We start from the raw sequence: 21,605 nt of genomic DNA on the forward strand, positions 1-21,605 counted from the left end.
GTGGAGTGCCTGGGTGGCTTAGTTTGCTAAGCGTCTTCTGATTTCAGCTCAGGTCGTGATCTCGTGGCTCATGAGTTCGAGCCCTGCATTGGCTCTACACTGATCATGTGGCACCTGCTTGGGATTCTTGCCCTCTCTCCCTCTCAGAATAAATAAATAAACTTAAAAAAAAAAAAAAGGTGAATTAAACCCAAAGTAAGCAATGGAAGGCTATAGAGAGCAGAAAACAATGGCGTTTATAATAAACAGAAAAACCGATGAACCAAAAGCTGGTTCTTTGGAAAAACAACAACAATAAAATTGATAAAACTTCAGCCAAACTGAGCAAGAACCTACCAAACTTGGGAAAGAGATAACCTCACTACAGATCCTACAAACATTAAAAGGATAATAAGGGGGGGGGGGGGCGCCTGGGTGGCTCAGTCAGTTAAGCGTCCGACTTCGGCTCAGGTCATGATCTCACGGTCCGTGAGTTCAAGCCCCGCGTCGGGCTCTGTGCTGACAGCTCAGAGCCTGGAGCCTGTTCAGATTCTGTGTCTCCCTCTCTCTCTGCCCCTTCCCCGCTCATGCTCTGTCTCTCTCTGTCTCAAAAATAAGTAAAAACATTAAAAACAAAATTAAAAACAAAAAAAAAAGTTGAGACCTCTCTAGCCTTCTATTCCCCACTTGGATTTTAGGAATACTAGTATCACAAAAAATATCTAACGATACTGACCTTGAATCTTCCCTAGGGAAACATCCTAGATAATGCCCTATCAATAAATATGACTAGACATTCAAAGATCCCCAGACATTCAAAGAAAATCTCTATTAATGAGAAGTCAACCCACAAGGAGAAAAAAAGACAACTTGGAGGAAAGAGACACAATCAATGTTAGAAGAAAACTTTATTTAGAAACTCATTGTTTTCAGGGAGAAAATACTGCATCCATTAAAACAAAAAGACAGGCTTTTAAAACAACAAGAAAACAAAAAAGTGCTTTTGGAAAATAAAAATACAATCAAGGCAGAGAGGAGTTAAGATGGCAGAGCAGCATGGATATCCTCAGCTTTTCTCATCCCTGAAACACAGCCAGATCAGCACCAAAGCATTTTGAACACCTACGAAATTTATCTACGTTATTTACCTAACACAACAATCTGCATAACTTGAGCTACAGAACATGACAGGTACGGGATGCAGAGAGGTCAACCGGGGGAGAGAAAAGCCTCTGAGGTAGGGAGCTGTTTTTGTGGAGAAGACAGTGACAGGGAAAAGGAGGGAGTGCGGTGCATCGGGACTGTGCAAGAAAAGCACTCCCCCAAGGGGCGCCTGGGTGGCTCAGTCAGTTGAGCGGTTGACTTCGTCTCAGGTCAAGAGCTCGCGGTTTGTGAGTTTGAACCCCACATCTGTCTCTGTGCTGACAACTCAGAGCCTGGAATCTGCTTCAGATTCTGTGTCTCCCTCTCTCCCCACCCCTCCCTTACTTGTACTCTGTATCTGTCTCTCTCAAAAATAAATTAAAAAGTTAAAAAGAAAAAAGAAAAGCACTCCCTCAAAAGCAGCTAGAGAGAAAGGGTGAAAACACTCACAGGGGACTGAACAAGAAATCTGTTCCCCAAAACCACTGATGGGGAGAAAGGAGAGGGTTTCAATTCCACCAGAATTCTATAAACAGTGGAGCGCGGAGTCTGAAGTTTTGGAGCTCAGTGCCTGGCAGCGCTCTGGTGAGGAGGTAGAGCGAATCTCCAGGAGCAGGCAGCAAGGTCTGAGGGGTACATGTACACACAGGGAGAAGTGGTTCCCCTACTTGGAGTGCATTTGGTGGAGGCCATAAAGCCTCCCCACAGGCAAAGATCCCAGCAGACCCCGGAGAGCAGCCAGGTTTGCTGGTATTGGGACAAAGATGCCAGAGTGTGATAAAACCTGGAGCTAGCTGTGATTTTGGATTGCTGTAATCCCTGAAACTCTGCTGCTATGCGATCACACAAACGTTTTCTGGGGAAAGCTGGCATCCAGCCATTGCTCAGCGAGACCCTCTCCCAGAAAGTCGGGGTGGGTCCAAGCCACAGGGGTCTCTGAAGTGTGGGGTTTTGAAATACAATCCCAAGTGAGATAAAACTCTGGAGGGAGGTGCCACCTGGCAGGCGGATGGCTTGGAAATGGACAGGGTAGAGGCAGGGATGGAGGCCTGAGACAAAAGAGGGGTGCTTGATCACGGGTAGGCCAGAGACTAGGGAGCTAGGGGAAGCCATTTCCACCTCTCCCAGACATGTGCATGCACACATGCACACCACACTGATCCACCCCAGTAAGCTAAGCAGCACCACCTAGTGGAGAATGGAGCCGTTACACCAAGCCCTGTCCAATTGTGCCTTCCAAGCACATCCCCTAGAAGAACAGCACAAGTCACTCCACCTGCTTAGGGTACAAACTATAGGACTAGAGAAGGCATAGTTTCAGTTCTAGGGGAAACTGGATGTAATCTCATTAGGGTTTCATTTTGTTTGCTGGTTCATTTACTCATTTTCTTAGCTTCTGTTTTTTGCTTAAATTTTTTTTTTTCCTTTCCTCATTCTTGGATAAAGGAATATTTATCTTTTTATTATTTTTTTACTTCCTTTTTTATTATTTTTAAAATTTCTTGTTCTATTTCATTTTCCTTTATTCTATTTTATAATTTAATTTTTAAATTTTTCTTTTTTTTTTTCCCCTTTTTTCTCTGTTCTATTAAGATTCTTTCAACAAGAAGGGGCACCTGGGTGGCTCAGTTGGTTGGGTGTCAGATTTCAGCTCAGGTCATGATCTCGCGGTTCATGAGTTCAAGCCCTGCATCAGGCTCTGTGCTGACAGCTCACAGCCTGGAGCCTGCTTTCGATTCTGTGTCTCCCTCTCTCTCTGTCCCTCCCCTGCTCATTCTCTGTCTCTCCCTCTCTCTCAAAAATAAACAAACATTAAAAAAAAAAGATTCTTTTGACAAGCAGACCAAAACACACCGAGGATCTAGCTTCCTTTATTTTTGTTTTTAATTTTAATTTATTTTATTAATTTTTTTTCTTCCTCCGAAATGACAAAATGAAGGAATTCACCCCAAAAGAAAGAACAGGAAGAAATGACAGCCAGGGGCTTAATCAACGCAGATATAAGCAAGATGTCTGAACTAGAATGTGGAGAATCATGATATTAAGAATACTAGCTGGGGTTGAAAAAAAGCATAGAATTCCTTTCTGAGGAGATAAAAGAAATAAAATCTAGTCAGGACGAAATTAAAAATGTCACTGAGATGCAATCTCGATGAATGCCACGATGGCAAGGATGGACTAAGTAGAGCAGCGAATCATCAATTTAGATAATGAAGCAGAGAAAAAGGGAAACAAAGGCAAAAGATCACGATATAAGATTTAGAGAATTCAGTGACTTATTAAGGAATAACATCTGAATTATAGGAGTCCCAAAAGATAGAGAGAGAGAACAAGGGGGAGAAAGTTTATGTGAGTAAATTACAGTGGAAAACTTTCCTAATCTGGGTAAGGACACAGATATCAAAATCCAAGAAGCACAGAGAACTTCCATTACAGTCAATAAAAACCACCTATCACCAAGGCACGTCACAGTCAAATTCACAAAATACACAGACAAGAAAAGAATTATGAAAGGAGCAAGGGAAAAAAGTCCTTAAACTGTAAGGGAAGACAGATCAGGTTTGCAGCAGACCTATCCATGGAAAGTTGGCAGGACAGAAAGGAGTGGCAGGACGTATCCAATGTGCTGAATCAGAAAAATATGCAGCCAAGAATTCTTTATCCAGCAAGGCTGTCATTCAAAGTAGGAGAGATAAAGAGTTTCCCAAACAAAAACTAAAGGAGTTTGTGATCACTAAACCATCCCTGCAAGAAATTTTAAGGTGGACCCTTTGAGTGGAAACACGGGGAAAACAAGACCAAAAGCAACAAAGACTAGAAAGAATCAGAGACATCACCAGAAACAATAACAGGAAACACAATGGCGCTAAGTTCATATCTTTCAGTACTCACTCTAAATGTCAATACACTAAATGCTCCAAACAAAAGACATAGGGTATCAGAATGGATAAGAAAACAAGACTCATCTATATGCTTACAAGAAACTCATTTTATTTATTTTTTAAATTTTATTTATTATTTTTTAAAATTTATATCCAAATTAGTTAGCATATAGTGCAACAACGATTTCAGGAGTAGATTCTTCTGTGCATCTTACCCATGTAGCCCATCCCCCCCCCACAAACCCTGCAGTAACCCTCAGTTTGTTCTCCATATTTATGAGTCTCTTCTGTTTTGTCCCCCTCCCTGTTTTTATATTATTTTTATTTCCCTTCCCTTCTCTTCATCTGTTTTCTCTTAAAGTCCTCATATGAGTGAAGTCATATGATTTTCATCTTTCTCTGACTAATTTCACTTAACATAATACCCTCCAGTTCCATCCATGTAGTTGCAAATGGCAAGATTTCATTCTTTTTGATTGCCGAGTCATACTCCACTGTGTGTGTGTGTGTGTGTGTGTGTGTGTGTGTGTGTGTATACACACACACACACACACACACACACACACACACACACACACACACCACATCTTCTTTATCCATACATCCATCGATGGACATTTGGGCTCTTTCCATACTTTGGCTACTATTGATAGTGCTGCTATAAACACGGGGGTGCATGTGTCTCTTAGAAATAGCACACCTGTATCCCGTGGATAAATTCCTAGTAGTGTAATTGATGGGTCATAGGGTAGTTCTACTTTTAGTTCTTTCGAGGAACCTCCATACTGTTTTCTAGAGTGGATGCACCAGCTTTCATTCCCATACAAGAGACTCATTTTAGACCTAAAGACACCTTCAGATTGAAAGTAAGGGGATAGAGAACCATCTATCATGCTAATGGTCATCAAAAGAAAGCTGGAGTGCCATACTTATATCAGACAAACTAGATTTAAAATAAAGACTGTAACAAGAGACGAAGAAAGGCATTATATAAGAATTATGAGCTCTATCCACCAAGAAGATCTAACAATTATAAATATTTATGCCCACAACATGGAGGCACCCAAATACATATATCAATTAATCACAAACATAAAGAAACTCATTGATAATACCATAACAGTAGGGGGCTTCAACACCCTATTTACAGGAAAGGATAGATCATCTGAGCAGAAAATCAACAAGGAAATAATGGCTCTGGATGACACAATGGAACAAATGGACTAAACAGATATATTCAGAATATTTCATCCTGAAGCAGCAGAATACACATTCTTCTCTAGTGCACATGGAACATTCTCCAGAACAGATCACATAGGTGACAAATCAGCCCCCAACAAATACAAAAAAAAGACTATACCTTGTGTATTTTCAGACCACAGTGTTATGAAACTTGAAATCAACCACAAGAAAAAATCCGGAAAGACCATGAATACTTGTAGATTAAAGAACATCCTCCCAAAGAATGAATGGGTTAGCCAAGAAATCAAAGAGGAAACTAAAAAGTACATGGACGCCAGTGGAAATGAGAACACGACAGCCCAAAACTTCTGGGATGCAGCAAAGGTGATATTAAGAGGGAAGTATATAGTAATCCAGGCCTTCCTAAAGAAAAGTCTCAAATACACAACCTAACCTTACACTTAAAAGAGCTGGAAAAAGAACAGCAAATAAAGCCCAAAACCAGCAGAAGAAGGGAAATAATAAAGATTAGAGCAGAAATCAATGATATCAAAGTAAAAACAAAAACCAAAAACCAAAAAAAAAATCAGATCAATGAAACCAGGAGCTGGTTCTTTGAAAAAATTCACAAAATTGATAAACCACTAGCCAGACTGTTCAAAAGGAAAAGGAAAGGACCCAAATATATAAAATCACAAAAGAGGAGAGATCACAACCAACACCACAGAAGATAATATTATAAGCAATTATATGCCAACAAATTGGGCAATCTGGAAGAAAAGGACAAATTCCTAGAAACATATATACTACCAAAACTGAAACAGGAAGAAATAGAAAATCTGAACAGACCCATAACCAGTAAAGACATTGAATCAGCAATCAAAATCTCCCAATCAACCAGAGTCCAGGATGGCTTTCCAGGGGAATTCTACCAAACATTTACAGAAGAGTTAAGATATATTATTTTGAAACTGTTCTAAAAAATAGAAATGGAAGGAAAACTTCCAAACTCATTCTATGAGGCCAGCATTACTTGATTTCAAAACTAGACAAAGACCTGACTAAAAAGGAGAACTACAGACCAATTTCTCTGACGAACTTGGATGCAAAAATTCTCAACTTACTAGCAAACCAGATCCAACAATACATTAAAAGAATTATTCACCACGATCAAGTGGGATTTATACCTGGGATGCAGGGCTGGTTCAACATCTGCTAATCAATGTGATACACCACATCAATGAAAGAAAGGATAAGAACCACATGATGCTCTCAATGCATGCAGAGAAAGCATTTGACAAAATACAGCATCCTTTCCTGATAAAAACCCTCAAGAAAGCAGAGATATAAGGATCATACCTCACGATCATAAAGGCCATATACGAAAGACCCACCACTAATATCATCCTCAACAGGGAGAAACTGAGAGCATTCTCCCTAAGATCAGGAACATGACAAGGATGTCTACTCTCACCACTGTTCTTCAATATAGTGTTGAAAGTCCTAGCCTCAGCAATCAGACAACACAAAGAAATAAAAGGCATCCAAACTGGCACGGAGAAAGTTGAACTTGCCCCCTTCACAGATGACAGGATACTCTATGTGGAAAATCCAAAAGATTCCACCAAAAAACTGCTAGAACTGATACACAAATTCAGCAGAATCACGGGATATAAAAATGAATGTACAGAAATCGGTTGCATTTCCATCCACCAATAATGAAGCAGCAGAAAGAGAAATCAAGGAATTGATCCCATTTACAATTGCACCAAAACCCGTAAAATGCTTAGGAATAAACTAACCAAAGAGGGGGAAAATCTATACACTGAAAACTATAGAAAGCTTATGAAAGAAATTGAAGAAGACACACAAAAAAATGGAAAAACATTCCATGCTGATGGGCTGGAAGAACAAATATAGTTAAAATGTCAATACTACCCAAAGCAATCTACATGTTCAATAAAATCCTTATCAAAGTAACACCAGCATTCTTCATAGAACTAGAACAAACAATCCTAAAATTTGTATGGAAGCGGAAAAGACCCCAAAGAGCCAAAGCAATCCTGAAAAAGAAAACCAAAACAGGAGGCATGACAATCCTGGACTTCAAGATGTATAACAAAGCTGTAATCATCAAGCCAGTACGGTGCTGGCACAAGGACACATAGATCAATATGATCAGAATAGAGAACCCAGAAATGGACCCACAAATGTATGGTCAACTAATCTTCGACAAAGCAGGAAAGAATATCCAATGGAAGAAAAACCAGTCTCTTCAGCAAATGGTGCTGGGAAAACTGGACAGCGACATGCAGAATGAATGTGGACCACTTTCTTACACCATACACAGAAATAAACTTAAAATGGATGAAAGATCTAAACGTAAGACAGGAAGCCATCAAAATACTAGACAAAACAGGCAACAAGCTCTTTGACCTCAGCTGCAGGAACTTCTTACTTGACACGCCTACAGAGGCAAGGGAAACAAAAGCAAAAAGAACTATTAGGACCTCATCAAGATAAAAAGCTTCTGCACAGCAAAGGAAACAATTAGCAAAACTAAAAGGCAACTGATGGAATGGGAGAAGATATGTGCAAAGGACACATCAGATAAAGGGTTAGTATCCAAAGTCTATAAAGAATTTATCAAACTCAACACCCAAAAAAACCCAAATAATCCAGTGAAGAAATGGGCAAAAGACATGAATAGACATTTTTCCAAAGAAGACATCCAAAGAAGACTGGCTAATAGACACATGAAAAATGCTCAACATCACTCATCATCAGGGAAATACAAATCAAAACCACAATGAGATACCACCTCACACCTGTCAGAATGGCTCACATGAACAACTCAGGCAACAACAGATGTTGGCGAGGATGTGGGGACAGAGGAACGCTTTTGCACTGCTGGTGGGAATGTAAACTGGTACAGCCATTGTGGGAAACAGTATGGAAGTTTCTCAAAAAAATTAAAAACAGAACTACCCTATGACCCTGCAATTGTACTACTAGGTATTTATCCAAAGGGTACAGGAGTGCTGATTCGAAGGGGCACATGCATCCCAATGTTTATAGCAGCAGCGCTGACAATAGCCAAAGTGTGGAAAGAGCCCAAGTGTCCATCGACAGATGAATGGATAAAGATGTGGTATATGCACAATGGATTATTACTCAGCGATCAAAAATAATGAAATCTTGCCATTTGCAACAACACGGATGGAATGAGAGTATATTATATGCTAAGCGAAATAAGTCAGTCAGAGAAAGACAAATACCATATTTCACTTAGATGTGGAATTTAAGACACAAAACAGATGACCCTAAGGGAAGGGAAGCAAAAATAATGTAAGAACAGAGAGAGAGACAAAAACCATAAGAGACTCTTAAATACAGAGAACAAACTGAGGTTTGCTGGAGGGGTTGTGGGTGGGGGAATGGGCTAAATGGGTGACGGGCATTAAGGAGGAAATTTGTTGGGATGACCACTGGGTGTTATATGTAAGTGATGAATCACTAAATTCTATCCCTGAAATTATTATTACACTGTTGATTTGGATTTAAATGTTTTAAAAAGTAAATAATAAAAAAATTAAAAACATAATCATGGCACAAATGATAAGCTGAACAAGAGCTAGAAAATTCAGGAAATTCCCCCAAAACTTAGAAGAAGATAAAGGCCAAGAAAATTAGAGAGCCAATCCAGTAGGTGCAAAATCTCAATAATGGGGTCACAGAAAGAAAATGAACTGGAGGGTAAGAAATCAAAGAAAAGACTAACATTTTCTAGAATGAGAGTCCATCAGTGCCCACCTTGCTGGAAGAAAACAGACCCACACTGAGACACATCATTGGAAATTTCAAAACAGTGGCCACAAAGCAATTACTAGCTTTCCAACAGAAAAACAAAACAAAACAAAAAAACAGGTTTCACATAAAGAAATGAGAGATGGAATGGATCTCTTGAAAACAGGTAAATTTAGGGAAAGAATAAGACATTTACTCTGCCCCCTGTGAGATGTACCACTGGGGAACCAAGTAGTAGATGAGAAGTATCCCTTAAAGGGGGTTTCAACTTGCAAAATGAAAAACTGGAGACTTAGAATTCCATCATTTTGCCACCAGCTCTTCCCAACCTCCCACCCATGAGTTAACAGGTGTGAGCATTAAGCACTTATTGCCATCATCGTCACAACAGGAGAAAACTAGACATTCTGTACCTCCTACAGACTGAAACTGAGTCTGACAAAATCTCTAGATCAGCTGACAATTTGCAAAAAATACAGAGGACACAAAAGCAACACAAACATCAACAACTGAATGGATAAAAAGTGGTGTACTCACACAGTGGAATATTACTCAGCAATAATAATAATAATAATAATAATAATAATAATAATGATAAAGTATCAAACTTGCAACAACACAGATGAATCTGAAAATAATTAAGATGAATGAAAGAGGCCAGGCCAAAAGAAAAAAAAAGTACACACTGCATGATTCCATGTAGAAAATCTTAGAAAATACAAACTTGTCTATACTAAGAGAAAGCAGATCATTAGTTGCAGAGGAGACAGGGAGAGGCAAGAGGCAAAAATTACAAAGGGACGCAGGGAACTTTTGGGAGTGATAGTTGTGTTTAATATCCTGATGCTGGTGATCTTTTCATGGGTACAGACATATGGCAAAAGGCATCACATTGTACACATTAAGTATGTGCCGTTTATTGTATGTCAACTGCCCTTCAATAAAGCTGTTTTTTAAAAAGGAAAGAAACACTGAGGGCAGCTGTACTGTGAGTGTGTAATCAGCAAAATCACACTGGAAAACTCTGAAGCTCAAATGGTTCAGTTCTTCAGTATAAGAACAAAGGAAACAAGGAATGGAGAAGAAGTCTATAGAGTAAAAAAGAGACTTAAGATCTCAAATAATTTTTGACTTCGGCTCAGGTCATGATCTCAAGGTCTGTGAGTTTGAGCCCCGTTTCGGGCTCTGTGCTGACAGCAGAGCCTGGAGCCTGCTTGGGATTCTGTGTCTCCCTCTCTCTCTGCCCCTCCCTTGCTCACGCCCTGTCTCCCTTAATCTCAAAAAAAAAAAAAAAAAAACAAAAAAAAAAACCTCAAACAATTTTTTTAAAGGAGTAAATAAGACTAAATCAAATTCTCCAGGGATATACTTGGGGTGATAAAATGATCTTTTAGAGATGCAAGAAAGTGACTGTTCTAGGAGCTGTTACTTTGGGGGAAGGGGGCCAGGAATGGGAGTGGTCACAAAGAAGGGCTGTACAGGGCAGAGGCCTAGTTCTGACCGCTGGTTACAAGGGAGTTTGCTGTATAATTCCGTAAGCTCTACATTTTTGTGCATGGCTTTCTCTATCTGTACTTTATTTTTTAAAAAAGAAATGTAAAACAAAAGAATGATAATGGAACCGGGCCCCTCAGCAACACTGGAAGCCAGAGATACCTTTAACTCTAAGGGATAAGTTCATCCAAAAAAAAAAACCCCAAAATCCAAAAAACTTCTGGGCATAAAAACCACAGGCAAAACCTAAAGCAGAGAACAAACTGGGGGAAAAAACCCAAACATTGTAAAATATTAATCTCCCTATATAAAGAACTCTTGGAAATCAAAAAAGAAATCTAAGGCCAGTAGTGAAATTGTAAAACGAGCAGGGGATCTGCTCTGAAGAGACAATTCACACACACAAATAAAATGGGCTGTTAAACATATGAAAAGACGGTCAGCGTTACTTACAAAAAAGAAAAACAACAATTTAAACTATGCTGTTTGCCTCTTAAAAACTATACTGTTTTGCCTCCAATTCATCAACAGAGTATCTGTGAGGCTGTTGGAATGTAACTGGTAGGTAGAATTTGGCTTTATACATCAAAATTACAAAACACACCAACGTTCTTCGACCCAAAAATTCCACTCCTAAAGGATTCATCTTATAAATTTACTTGTGTGAATGAAAAATTAGTGTATAAGATTTATGCACAGAAGTACTGTTCATAAGAAGAAAGGAATGGAAACAATCTAAGTCTATCAATAAGAAAACCGTTAAATAAACTATACACCTAACCAATGCAATACTATGCAGCCATCTTTCAAAAATGAGGAAACTCTCCACACGCTGATATGGGCAAGTCTCCAAGATACACACACTATTAAGGAAAAAGCAAGACACAGAACAGTACATAAAACATATCGTCATTTGTGTAAAAGGGGAGAGAAAAAGGATATACAGGAAAAAATATATTCCATGGGGCACCTGGGTGGCTCATTCAGTTAAGCGTCCAACTTCAGCTTAGGTAATATCCTGCAGTTCAGGACGAGTCCTGCACAGGGCTCTGTGCTGAGAGCTCAGAGCTTGGAGCCTGCTTCAGATTCTGTGTCTCCCTCTCTCTCTGCCTCTCCCCTACTCATGCTCTGTCTCTCGCTCTCTCTCACAAATAAATAAAAACGTTTACATATACATATATATTCCATGGATGCGTAACAAAACTATGGAATGACACTTCAGAAGTTAGAAACGGTTACAGAGATTCGTGTAGGTTAGGGACTTGGCAGATGGGGTCATGGATGGGATGGAGACTCCCAATATATACGTTTTCCCTACTACAAAAGTTTTCCTAACCACATGAATGTATTATGTATTCAAAAAATTAAATATACTAAATAAGGAAAAACTAAGTTATTTACAAATTGGTAAAACTTTCAACTATACACATGGTTTAAGTACTAGCTTAAAAAGCCTTTAAGTCTTTAATGAAATCGTTAATTTCCAACATAGAATTCTATACCAAGCTTAATGGTCAATTAAAGCAAAGCCATTTTTAGGTACGTGAGGTCTCAAAATGTTTGCATCACTTGAAGTTCTTAGGAAGCCAAGAGAAGGCATACCCCCTTCAAAACAAGAGACTAAACTAAAAAAGAGAAAGATACACAATTCAGGAAACAGAGAATGCATTCGAAGAGGGGAAGAAGGATCCTTAGCTGGGGAGAAAGGTGTATTTATACACCAGTTATAGAACACACCATCTAAATCAGAGTAGAGCATATGGCTATGGGAGCAATTTCTAGGAGAAAATGAAAATTCCAAATACTTTTGAATGTACTTGAAGAGATTTACAGAATAGGGAAGAGTTTATGATTGAATTAGTGATAAACATAAAGAAATAAAGAAGAAAAAAGATGAAAGGAAAACAAAAAAGTTGTTCAGGAAAGGATATGCAACTGTAATCATGCATATGACATTGGTTAGCTGTGGGTGGTTTTCGCACAGTTCTATAAATGTTAACACTGGATACGGCTCTAACTGTAAATCTTTTTCTTTTAATTTTTAAATGTTTTATTTATTTTTAAGACAGAGACAGAGCATGACTGGGGATGGGGCAGAGAGAAGAGGGAGACACAGAATCTGAGGCAGGATCCAGGCTCTGAGCTGTCAACACAGAGCCCAACCCGGGGCTCAAACTCAGGAACTTTGAGTTTCTGATTTACTACACTGACACCATTGCCAACAGAAATAAAGGGCAACATTTCTTTCCCACTTTTTGTCTCTAGACCATATCCCATTATGGTGTAGTCAGAGAACTGTGTTGAAAGTTACCTGACTTCCTGTTTTTTTTTTTTTTAATTTATACATTTTGAGAGAAAGTGCGAGTGAAAGAGACAGAGCGTGTGCGCAGCAGAGGAAAGTCAGAGAGGGAGACAGAATCCCCAGCAGGCTCCTCACTGTCAGCTCAAAGCCCAATGTGGGCTCAATTTCATGAACCAGGACATCATGACCTGCGCCAAAATCAAGAGTCAGACATTTAACAGACTGAGCCACCCAGGCACCCCCAATTTTTTTTTAAACTTTGTGTTTATATAATGAATTTGTTTTTGATTATCAGTTGCTCTTTGTATATTCAATTACAAGATTTGCTTTGTTTTCATTACACTTAATTTTATGTAATTGAATATGTAAAATATTTACATGGCTCAAAGTCAAAACTACGTACAAAGGGATACTCAGAAAAGTCCTATTTGCATCCTTATCCTCCTTCAACCACGCCCACCACCCACTTACAACCTGTTTCTGGTTTATAGTTCCTAAGCATCTCCTACAAAAATGACCTGTGGAGGTATTTCCTCTGGAAAAATTACTAGAAGTGCAACTGTTAGGTCAAAGGGGAAATGTTCATATATTTTTGTTAGCTATCACCAAATTCTCCATAGTGACTGCTGACGTCCATTCTTTTTTTTTCTCACCACAATAACTCATCATTTGTTACTATATGACACTGTCACTCTATTATTAAATATACACATTACTTTGTAACTGGAAGTTTGTTCTCTTAATCCTCTTTACCAATTTTGCCCATTGCACCACCCATCTCCCATCTGGCAACAACCAGTTTGTTCTCTGTATTTAAGGGTCTGTTTTTTGTTTTGTGTTTTAGATTCCACATAGAAGTGAAATCACACGGTATGTGTCTTTCGTTGTCTGACTTACTTCAAATACCCTCTAGGTCCATCCATGTTGTCACAAATGGAAAGATTTTTACCGCTGAGTAATATTTTCATTGTGTGTGTATATGTATGTATACATATACCTTCTTTACTCAGTCATCTATCTTTGGACACTAAGTTGCTTCCATACCTTGGCTATCGTAAATAATGCTGCAATAAACATAAGGGTGCATACATTTTGAATTAGTTTTCATTTTCTTTGGGTAAATACCCAGTATTGGAATTACTGGATCAGATGGCATTTCTAATTTTACTTTTTTTCAGAAAACTTCTGTATGGTCTTCCACAGTGGCTGCACTAGTTTGCACTTCCACCAACAGCACACATGGGCTCCCCTTTCTCCACATCCTCACCAATATTTGTTGTTTCCCATGGGTTTGCTTTTAGCCATCCTGATTGCTGGAAGGTGCTATCTGTGGTTTTGATTTGCATTTCCCTGATCATAAGGGATACTGAGCATCTTTTTATGTGTCTGTTGGCCCTCTGTATGTTTTCTTTGGAAAAATGTCTGTTCAGGTGCTGTCTTTAATTTCTTTTGTCAATGTCTTATACTTTTCAGAGTATAGGTCTTTCGTCTCCTTGGTTAAATTTACTCCTAGGTATTTTACTCTTTTTGGTGCAGCTGCAAATGCGATTTTCTTAATTTATTTCTACAACTTCATTATTAGTATATAGAAATACAAAACATTTCTGTATATTAATTTTGTATCCTTCAACATTACTGATTTCGTTTAATAGTTTTTGGTGGCATCTTTAGGGCTTCTAATACATAGTATCATGTCATCTGCAAATAGTGACTGTTTTACTTCTTCCTCACCAATTTGGATGCCTTTAATTTCTTTTTCTTGTCTGACTGCTGTGGCTAGGACTTCAAGTTCTATGTTGAAAAAAGATGGTGAGAGTAGACATCCTTGTCTCATTCCTGATCTTACAGGAAAAGCCCCCAGTTTCCCCCCATTAAGTATGATGTTAGCTGTGAGTTTTTCATATATGGTCTTTATGATGTTGAGGTATGTTCTCTCTACACCTATTTTGTTGAGGGTTTTTATCACCAATGAATGTTGTACTTCGTCAAATGCTTTGTCTGCATCTATTGAAATATGTTTTTTTCAATTCTTATTGTTAATGTGATGCATTACAATGATTGACTTGCAAATATTGAAACACCTTCACACCTGGAATAAATCCCACTTCATTGTGGTGAGTGATCTTTTTAATGTATTACAATTATCTTTGCTATTATTTCATTGAGTTTTACATCTATGTCTATCAGGGATATTGGCCTATAGTTTTGTTTTGTTTGTAGGGTCTTTGACTAGTTTTGGTATCAGGCTAATGCTGACCTTGTAGAATGAATGTGGAAATTTTTCTCCCTCTTTTATTTTTTGGAATAGTTTAAGATGAATAGTTGTATTAACTCTTCTTTAAGCGTTTGGTGGAATTCAACTGTGAAGCTACCTGATCCTGGACTTTTGTTTCTTGGGAGTTTTTTTGATGACCAATTCATTTTTTTTAAACGTTTATTTTATTTTGAAAGGGGTGGGGGAGAAGGTGAGGGGCAGAGAGAGAGAGAGAGAGAGAGAGAGAGAGCCAGAGAATCCCAAGCAGGCTCTGCGCCATTAGTGCAGAGCCCGATGCAGTGCTCGAACCCACAAACTGTGAGATCATGGCCTGAGACAAAATTAAGAGTTGGGACACTCAACTGACTGAGCCACCCAGGTGCCCCTGTAACCAATTCACTTTTGTTACTAGTAATCAGTCTGCTCAAATTTTCTATTTCTTGATTCAGTTTTGGAAGAGTGTCTGTTTCCAGAAATTTATCCATTTCTTCTAGGTTGCCCAATTTGTTGGCATATAATTTTTCACAGCATTCTCTTATAACCACTTGCATTTCTGTGGTGTTGGTTTTATTTCTCCTTCTCATATCTGATTTTATTTAAGTTCTCCACTTTTTTTTCTTGGTGAATCTGGTTAAAGGTTTATCAACTTTGTATATCTTTGTCAAACAACCAGTTCTTGGTTTCACCAATACTTTGTTTCTTTTTTTTTTAGTCTCTAGTTCATTGTTTTCATTCTAATTTCATTTTCTTTCTTCTACTAACTTTGTGGTGTTATTTGTTCTTTTTTCTCTAGTTCCTTTAGGTACAAGGTTAGATTGGTTATTTGAGATTTTTCTTGTTTCTTGAGATAAGCCTGTATTGGTATAAACTTCCCTTTTAGGAACTGGTTTTGTTGTGTCCTAAAGATTTTGGACCAGTATGTTTCATTTCCAGTTGTCTCCATTTATTTTTTAACTTCTTTGACCCTATTGGTTGTTCAGTATCATGTTTTAGTTTTTATTTGTGTTTTTCTAGTTTTTTTCTTATAATTGATTTCTAGGTTCATACCATTGTGGTCAGAAAAGATATGTGATATGATTTCAATCTTATTAAGTGTATTTTATTATCTTATTTTGCCTCTATCCCCAATATGGGGCTCAAACTCTTGACCTTGAGATCAAGAGTTGCATGCTCTACCAACTGAGCCAGCCAGGCATCCCTGATTTCCATCTTCTTAAACTTATTGAGACTTGTTTTGTGAGCTAGAACATGTAATCTATGCTGGAGAATGTTCCATGTGCACTTGAATGTGTATTTGGTTTGGACAAAGTGTTCTTTTTTTAATGTTTGTTTATTTTTGAGACAGAGGGAGACAGAGCGTGAGTAGGGGAGGGACAGAGAGAGAGGGAGACACAGAATCTGAAACAGGCTCCAGGCTCTGAGCTGTCAGCACAGAGCCCAATGTGGGGCTTGAACCCATGAACCGTGAGATCATGACCTGAGCCGAGGTCGGATGCTTAACTGACTGAGCCACCCAGGTGCCCCAACAAAAATGTTCTTTATAGATCTGTTAGTTCCATCTGGTCTGTATGTATCATTCAAAGCCATTGTTTCCTTGTTGATTTTCTGTCTGAATGATCTTTTCATTGATGTAAGTGGGGTGTTAAAGTCCCCTACTATTATCTTATTACTCTCAATTTCTTTCTTTATGTTAATATTTGTTTTATGTATTTAGGTGTTCCTATGTTGAGTGCATAGATATTTACAATCATTATATCCTCTTGGATTGATACCTTTATGATTATGTAATGCCCTCGTCTCTTACAGTCTTTATTTTAAAGTCCATTTTCTCTGATTTAAGTTGCTACCTCAGCTTTTTCTTCCATGGAGAGTTATCTTCTTCCATCTCTCCACTGTCAGTCTGTGTGTGTCTTTAGGTCTTACGCGAGTCTCCTGCAGGCAGCATATAGATGTTTATCTGTTCAGTTACCTTATGTTTTTTGATGGGAACATTTAGTGTATTTAAACTTAAAGTAATTATTGATAGGTATATACTTATTTCATCTTGTTCATTGTTTTCTGGTTATTTTTCTAGTTCTTCTCTGTTCCTTTCTTCTCTTGCTCTCTTCTCTTGTGGATTGATAGCTTTCTTTAGTGTTATGATTGGATTCCATTTTTTTTTTAATGTATCTATTATACGTTCTTGATCTGTGGTTGCCATTGGGTTCATATATAACATTCTATGTGTATAACAGTCTATATTAAATTAATGGCCCCTTAAATTCAAACTCATTCTAAAAGCACTAAACTTCTACTCACTCCCTCCTCCACATTGTATGTATATGTTGCCATATTTTACATCTTTTTATTTTGTGTACCCCTTGACTAATTTATTTTAGATAGAATTGATTTTACTACTATAGTGTTTTAACCTCCATACCTGGCTTTGTTGGTGGTGAATCTACCTTTACTATAGGTCTGCTTTTACCTGTGAATTTTTTCCTTTCATAATTTTCCTCTATTTATGGCCTTTTCCTTTCACTTAAAAATTCCTTTAACAGGTCTTATAAGGCTGGTTTACTGGTGATAAACTCTTTATCTTTTGTTTATCTAGGAAATTATCTGTCCTTCGATTCTGAATGATAATCTTAGTGGAGAGTATTCTTGGTTGTAGTTTTTCCTTTCAGTACTTTGAGTATAACATGCCTCCCTTCTAGCCTGAAAAGTATCTGCTGAAAACTGAGCTGATAGTCTTATGGGGTTTCCCTATGTATAACCATTTTCTCTTTGGGTTTTTTTTGTTTTTGTTTTTGTTTTTTCCTCTTGAGAGAGAAGAGAATGTACTCACAAGAAGGGGAGAGGGAGACAGGGAGAGAATCTTAAGCAGGCTCCACACTCAGTTTGAAGCCTGATACGGGGCTTGATTCCATGATCCTGGAATCATGACCTGAGCCGAAATCAAGAGTCAGATGCTTAACTGACTGAGCCACCCAGGCACCCCTTTCCTGTTTTTAACATGCTCTTCATCATTAATTTTTGCCATTTTTATTATTGTGTGTTTTGGTGTGGCCCTCCTTGGGTTCATCTTATTAGGGTATTTCTGTGCTTCTTGAATCTGGATGTCTGTTTCCTTCCCCAGATTAGAGAGATTTTCAACTAATATTTCTTCAAATGATCTTTTGCCCCCTTTTGTTTTCTGGGATCCCTATAATGTGAATGTTATTATGCAGTATGATGTCACAAAGTTCCCTTAATATTTTCTCATTTTTTATTCTTTTTTCTTTTGGCTGTTCAGCTTGGCTGCTTTCTGTTACCCTTTCTTTCAGATTGCTAACCCTTTCTTTTATATTTTCTAATCTGCTATGGATTCCTTCTAGTGTATTTTTCATTTCAGTTATTGCATTCTTCAGCTCTGACTGGTTCTTGTTTATATTTTCTATCTTTTTGTTGAAGTTCTGAGTTCATTCATCCATTCTTTTCCCAAGTCCAGTGAATATCTTCATGACCATTACTTTGAACTCTTTATCAGGCATATTGTTTACCTCCATTTCATTTAGCTTTTTTTCTATGATTTAGTCTTGTTCTTTCATTTGGGACAGAGGAATATGTTTTGTCTAACTCTCTGTCTACTCTTTGTCTAACTCTTTGTCTAACTCTCTGATTACTATCTAACACTGTGTGTGAGCTAGGTCAGTTCCTAGTCTTGAAAGGAATGGCCTTGTGTAGAAAGGTCCTGTGGTTCCCCATAGCATGATTCCCGCTAATCACCATACCAGTTCTCCAGGGGTATCCCCTTTGTGGGCTGCATCAACCTTCCCGTTCTGACTGTACCACGATTGCTGTGGGCATGCTGGTGGACGGGGCTAGCCTTCAGCCCAGCTGGCTGCAATGACCTGCTTCACCTGCTATGAGTGCACTGGGCACAGTTTACTCCCCATGCTGTTGAAAGGACCAACTGCAGCTATGGTAGGCTCACTGATGGCTAGGGCCCACACTCAGCCCAGGTATCTGTAATTAACCTCTGCCACAGCTGCAGGCACAATGAAAGGCAGAGTTTGCTCCCTGCTCAGCTACCTAAGAGACTTGGCTGCAGGAACTGAGGGTATGCAAGTATGTGGAGTTATTTCCTCTGTCTCCCTAGGGTATGAGTCACTTTGCAGTGGTGCCTGCAAAGGTGCGTGGGTTGGGTGGGGTTGGTCTGTGGGGGGATCTCTGGGCCAGAGCACACAGTGCCAGCAAGACAGATGGAAAGTGTTGGAAGTGGCTCCTGCACTGCTCTGGAAAACAGTGTGGGGTTCTTCAAAAAATTAAAAATAGAACTACCCTACAACCCAGCAATAGCACTACTAGGAATTTATCCAAAGGATACAGGAGTGCTGATGCATAGGGGCACATGTACCCCAATGTTTACAGCAGTGCTTTCAATAATAGCCAAATTATAGAAAGAGCCCAAATGTTTTTCTTGGGCACCTGGGTGGCTCAGTTGGTTAAGTGTCCAACTTCAGCTCAGGTCATGATCTTGCTGGTCCGTGAGTTCAAGCCCCGCATCGGGCTCTGTGCTGATAGCTCAGAGCCTGGAGCCTGCTTCTGATTCTATGTTTCTCTCTCTCTGCCCCTCCCCCACTCACCCTGTCTCTCTCTCTCAAAAATAAATAAAACGTTTAAAAAATTTTTTAAAAAGATGTGGTTTATATATACAATAGAACACTACTTGGCAAGAGAAAGAATGAAATCATGCCATTTGCAACAATGTGGATGGAACTGGAAGGCATTACACTAAAAGAAATAAGTCAGAGAAGGACAGATATCATATATTGTCACTCATATGTGGAACTTGAGAAAGTTAACAGAAGACCATGGAGGAAGGGAAGGGGGAAAATAGTTTCAAACGGAGAGGGAGGCAAACCATAAGAGACTCTTAAATACAGAGAACTAAGGGTTATGGGGGAGAGGGGGAGGGGAAAATGGGTGATGGGCATTGAGGAGGGCACTTGTTGGGATGAGCAGTGGGTGTTGTATGTAAGTGATGAATCACGGGAATATACCCCCAAACCAAGAGCATACTGTATACACTGTATGTTAGCTAATTTGACAATAAATTGTATATAAAAAAAAAAAAAGAAAAAAGAAATAAAGCAGCCCAGATCTTGGGGGGGGGGGGGGTGGGTGGGGAGTGGCTCCTACAAGTGTCTAGCTATCTAGGCTAAGGGAAGGCAAGAAAAATGGTGCCCACCAGCACTTTTGTCCCAGGAGAAATCTCCTGCAGATTTCTGCCCCCACGGCACATGTTATAAAATTAGTCAATGAATCTGCTTCATGCATACCCCAGGTGCTTTTCACACTGCGCTTCTGTGCTGGGTCTCTGCGCAAGCTATTTAGCATGCTGGCTCTTTAAGAACAAGGGCTTGGTTTCCTGTCACCCACTGGCTCTTCCAGAGTTAAGCCAAGGCTAATTTTCAAAGCCATGTTAAAGGGACTTGTCTTCTCAGTGAGGGCCCCCAGGGACAAGGTGCCCAGTGTGGGGTCAGATTCCCTCAGTCTTCCATGCTTATGATGTCCCTCCCGTTTACAGTTAGTCAGGCCAGGGAGTTTGGCTGCAGACTGCAATTCCACCCATCTAACCCTTTTCCATACGGCCTTCTGTCTACAACTAGCAGATCTGTTCTGCCAATCTTCACGTTGTTTTCAGAGTTACTTGCATAGATGTAATTATTGCCTCAGTGTGTCTGTGGGACGAGGTGAGATCAGGAGCCTTTAATTCTGCCATCTTTCCCCTTTCTGACCCTCATTCTTGAATGATGGCTTAACTAGTACTGAATTCTAAGTTGAAATATTGGTCTCCTATGTTCTAAATTCTACTGTTGATGAGAAACCTGCTGTCAATTTAGCTGTTGTTTCTCAGAGGTATGGCAGACACTGTTAGCAACTCTCAAAATATATGTCCCCTTCCTTTTCTGAAGCACCTATATTTATCCAGGAAGCTCCCTTGCCGTTCGGTACGGACACGTAACTGATATCTAGCCAAAGGAATGTGAGCATGTGTGATATTCACCACTCCTGGGCTGAGCTCATTCCCCCTTCCTGGACAACCAGAGTAACTCTGAAGAACACATGGTGAAGGCAGCACAACTACCATCAGCTGGGTCCCTGAGTGCACAGAGCCACCCAATGACCTGAAATACCCACCCAGGACTGTGACATGAAAGAAAGAAACTTGTACTAGATTTGAGCCATTACAATTTTGGTTTATTTTTACAGCATTTCAGCCCATCCTACTTAATATAAAATACTTTTTTTTTTTTAATTTTAAGTTCATTTATTTTGAGAGAGACAGTGTGAGTGGTAGAGGGGTACAGAGAGAGGGAGAGAAAAAGGGAGAGAGAAGGAGGGAGAGAGGAGAGACAGAGGGAGGGAGGGAGGGAGAGAAAAGGAGAGGGAAAGAGAGAAAGAGAGGGAGAGAGGGGAAGAGACAGAGAGAGAATCCCAAGAAGGCTCCACACTGTCAGTGCACAGCCTGACATGGGGCTCAAACTCAAAAACCGTGAGATCATGACCTGAGCCGAAATCAAGAGTCAGACGTTTA

At 39.3% G+C, this 21,605-nt stretch overlaps 1 protein-coding gene across 1 annotated transcript in view; it reads right to left on the reverse strand.

The window, feature by feature from the left end:
• The window catches only part of GPR160 (G protein-coupled receptor 160), a 48,759-nt gene that overhangs the window by 8,049 nt on the left and 19,105 nt on the right, over positions 1-21,605 (reverse strand). The gene's annotated exons all lie outside the window — the stretch shown is intronic.

The sequence above is a fragment of the Leopardus geoffroyi genome, chromosome C2 (genome assembly GCF_018350155.1).
Source record: "Leopardus geoffroyi isolate Oge1 chromosome C2, O.geoffroyi_Oge1_pat1.0, whole genome shotgun sequence".
Lineage (NCBI taxonomy): Eukaryota > Metazoa > Chordata > Mammalia > Carnivora > Felidae > Leopardus > Leopardus geoffroyi.